Source organism: Bos indicus, chromosome X, assembly GCF_029378745.1.
Source record: "Bos indicus isolate NIAB-ARS_2022 breed Sahiwal x Tharparkar chromosome X, NIAB-ARS_B.indTharparkar_mat_pri_1.0, whole genome shotgun sequence".
In the NCBI taxonomy this organism is placed as follows: Eukaryota; Metazoa; Chordata; class Mammalia; order Artiodactyla; family Bovidae; genus Bos; species Bos indicus.
Window position 1 is genome coordinate 51,872,681 of NC_091789.1, and position 4,508 is coordinate 51,877,188.

Here is a 4,508-nt window from a genome sequence, read left to right on the forward strand (position 1 = left end):
AAGCTCTTCTGCTATTTCTCGAGTGTGTCAAGTGGAGCATGAAAAGAAGCAGAAATATCACTGAAAAGAATGGTTGATGAGTGCTGAAGGACCCCTGACAAAACTATCAGCCTTACAGGAAGGTGTTGAAGACCAGCTTTCCAAAATAAAAAAAAATAAATAAAAATAATCTATCTGGTTGCCCGGTTTTATAGAAAGCTGGGTTCTTTTTGGCAATGTCCACAGGACTGGAAAAAAAGCAAATCAGATCTTGAAAACTTGGAGATAGATGGTGATGGAGCTGGGGTAGATGTGTGAACTCCGTGCTAGGAAAACCCTTTTGTCTTAAGTTCAAATAAATAGTAATAGCCAAAGAGCTGGTAAAAAGAGGAGTACAAAAAATCTGATGAGCCAGCTTCCTGGGTTTCTCTAGTTATCTTGGGCAAAAGATTATTTCAATGAAGACCCCTGACCTGCTGTACATTCTTTAGTCCTAGGTGACCAGGCTGAGTCTGGGGTTGTTCTTGGTTCTTCTAAAACTTCTCCCAGAAATCAGAAGAAGCCTTGTGTAACTCCCTGAGAGTTCCAGCTGCTCCACTGACTAATTTGTCACTGAACTAGGAAACTTACTAGTTGGTTTAATGTCAACTTAAGAAGGAAAGAAAGACAACTAATAAACGTGAAGAACTTCTGGTTTGACAATTGCAGTTACATTACCTGGGCTAGCAATGTAAGTACCAAAGGCATGTCACGTATTCCACTAACAGTGCAATGCACAATATCTGTTCAGGTTGACAAGCCCTAGGGCAGTGGAGAGTAAACTGAAAGATGGAGATCCCGGTAGGAAGCAGAGAGAGCACCACAAAGGGGACAGATAGAGCAGAAGTGACAGAAAAATCATTTTAGCAACAGAGAAATTATTCACCTTTTTTGAATGAGAAGAAAACAATGGCTTACCAGCCTGGAAAGCATCCCCATATGGGGTCCAAGAGTTTGCATACTGGTGCACTGGACTTGGGGAGGGAACGCATATTAATTTGTGTCTATTGCCTGCAGCTGGGTCCAGGACGGTGAGAGAGAACCAATGACCTTTCTTCCAAAAGCTGGGAGGGGTAGAGAAAGATGGTGTCCTGTATCACAGAAGACATCAGCTGGGCTGAGCTGGGCTGGTCCCTTTCAGCATAGATCACAAAATGCAGTGACATCAGTACCAGGAAGTATCCACTCAGGGATAGCCGCCTAGGCAGCAGTGATCAAATTAAATCTTGCACCTAATGACAGGCTGGTAAGAAAACTAACAGTCTTGGAGCAGAGCTGGCCTAGCTTGAAGCCCAGGCAGCTCTGCGTGTTTTCTGCCCTAGCAAACAGTGGAACTTGAGAAAGCCTCGCTGTCTGGCCGTGCAGTTAGTTTCATTTGGGGAAAGAGGCAATCAGTTCTGGAAGGCTGACCGAAAAGAGTGGACAGGATGATAGCTTAAAATGAGATCTATCAATGACTTCGTTGCAACCCCAGCCAAACAATCAAAAGCAAATAGTGAGTTTTTAAAATCAATGCTTTGTAAGATGATGAGCCAACCAGTGGAGTTCAAGTTGGGGTGGGGTAACAAGGAGGTTGGGGAGAGAGGGTGGAAACATTCCCTCTCTCAAGTCACCCACCAAAGCAAACAGCTGCATTTCCTTGAAATAGCAGATTTTGGTCCCTAGCAAAACCAGGCATCATAAGGAACTGCAGTCTCCTAGCACAGCAAAACAAAAGAGCAGGGGGCAAAACACTTTTGAAAACAGGAAGGCGTTTTGGCAACAATCACAAGGGGGCTGGTAAGTCATTGTACTCCTGGGATCCATCTGCTGAGCTCCAGAACATCCTCCCCACACTCCACCCCCATACAGCTCTCAGATTCCATGCCCTGGGTCAAGAGCAGGGTCATTCAAAAAGAAACCTTAAAGTGAAAAAGATAGGCTCAGCCTGAAGATGACAAGTGAGAAAATCCAGGTCTGATTTCTTCCATCCATGGAGGTGTGGTGGGAGAGACAGGAATGCCTTTCTGATTCTTGGTGCCATTGCAGAAAAGCAAGAACAGGTTCAATTAAATTAATGGAAAATACATTTAAAATTAAAGTCGGCATGCAGCTTCTTATCAGCTTAGAATTTGCTGCTGCGAGAGACCATTGAGAGAAGCCTAGCAACTGCATCTTTAAAGACTTGAAAGTTTTATAGCTGTTAATAATTTTGTTAGTTATGCAATGTAAGTGAACACTAGCAAGGTAATCAAATTCCATGCTCCATAGCAGAGATCAGGGTTATCTGGGGGAAGAAGATTTTAGATAGTCTCTCTTCAGTGTTAATGTACATGGAGACATCTTCCACAGACCTTTTCTCCTAATGTAAAGAGAATAGAATGTAAAAATAATTATATATAATGACATGACTTTACATATATATATATATATATTTTTTAAATATGTGTGTATATATATATATATATATATGTATGTATTTTTTTAATGGAGTGACATACTTGATCTCATAGTTTTTGAAATCACCAGGTTAAAACCCCAGCAAAGGTAGTCACCTACCAAAGTCAGAAGAAAATGCCCAACTTTGAATTTCACATATTTTCTTATACTTTAGAGAAGATTCACACATGGGCCCCTCTTCTTTTATAACTCATGGTTCTGAATATTACTTAGTGAACCATTAACCTGTTCCAATATAGCATTACATTTGTCTAGCCAAGGAGAGTAAAATAAAGATGCTTAATTTAGTTCCCTTTTCCCTGAGAAATAAATAGCTGTCACACATCCAGAACAGCAGGGTTCATGAACAGCTTTGGAACATGGAGATCAATGAAATCTGATCCTCTCTTGAGAAAAAGAGATCTACATAGAGTTTAACCAAAGATTTCCTACCATAGGCAGTCCCTGGTCATCAGGAAGTCTTTGAAGTCCCTCCCAGGTTTCCTGTTCAGGCTTGTTTGATCTGCTGTGAACATAATTATTTTAAAGCAGTTTTATAAATGTAAATTACTTCACAAATGCAAAAATACTTATGTCCAACCTAAGCAACTAATTTCTGATTTCTGGAAGTTGCCATAGATTGGTCTAAGATAGACATAAATTGGTCTAAGAAAGGCATAACAGGATAATTCAACCTCTGAAGCAGATTTACTTGTAAGGACAATGGTTATGATGATAACTATTTCTTCCCTGTCCCTTCACTTTCTCATCCTAGTAACTAATATTTGCACATGAAAGGACTTTAATGTCTTAATGCATCCTTATGTAATATAGATCTCTTGCCAACTATAATTAATCATGACCCTTACTTCAATTTGTTTTTTCATCCCCATTTAAGCTGTCACCAATAGGAAATATTACTTAGTTGATCTAAGTTCCTATACTTGATGCTTAAGGCTGAGAATACTTAACAGTGTAAGATGTGAATCCTCCCCTCCAAGGGCTTAGAGCCTAGCTATGAGTATCATAAAGTAGAACTACAAATAGAAGGAAGCATTTATCAGGTATCCAAACATAAGTACTCAGCATTGAAATAACCTAAGTCCCAAGGAGTAGCTAAAGACCTAGAAACTGTGGGGGAAGTCTTTCAGTTGAGGGAAAGGTGCTTGTAAAGGCACATATGGCACCCCACTCCAGTACTCTTGCCTGGAAAATCTCATGGACAGAGGAGCCTGGTGGGCTGCAGTCTGTGGGGTCGCTGAGAGTCAGACACGACTGAACGACTTCACTTTCACTTTTCACTTTCATGCATTGGAGAAGGAAATAGCAACCCACTCCAGTGTTCTTGCCTGGAGAATCCCAGGGACGGGGAAGCCTGGTGGGCTGCCGCCTATGGGGTAGCGCAGAGTCGGACACGACTAAAGTGACTTAGCAGCAGCAGCAAAGGCACATAAGCTGCAGTAAGTTTGTCGTGTTTGGCAAACAAGAGTATGAAAAGTAGTGAAAATGTTAGTTGCTGAGCCATATCCAACTCTTTGAGACCCTATGTGCCTGCCAGGCTCCTCTATCCATGGAATTCTCCAGGCAAGAATACTGAAGTGGGTTGCCATTCCCTTCTCCAGGGTATCTTCCCAACCCAGGGCTCAAACCTGGGTCTCCTGCATTAGCAGGCAGGTTCTTTAATGTCTGAGCCACCAGGGAAGCCCAAACAAGAGTATAGTTTGGCTCAACTATTTATTATACAGACACCATTGAACTAAAAAGGTGTAGTTATTAATGGCACAAGCTCTGGGGATAAACAGATCTGGATTCAAATCCTCATTATACAATTTCCCTAGCTGGATGACATTTGGCAAATTAGTGTAGTATCTATTTCATTAATTGGCAGGATTACATGAGATGATGCTTGTAAAGTGAGGTGACAGCTGTAAAATAGTTCATGTTTTACATGCATAGCCCAGAGTAAAGAACTCAATAATTTTTAGCTGTTATATCTACTGAGCACCACAATGTGCCAGATATAGAGTGCCAGGCTACTAGTAAAGAAGATAAAGCCTCTGCCCTCAAGGATC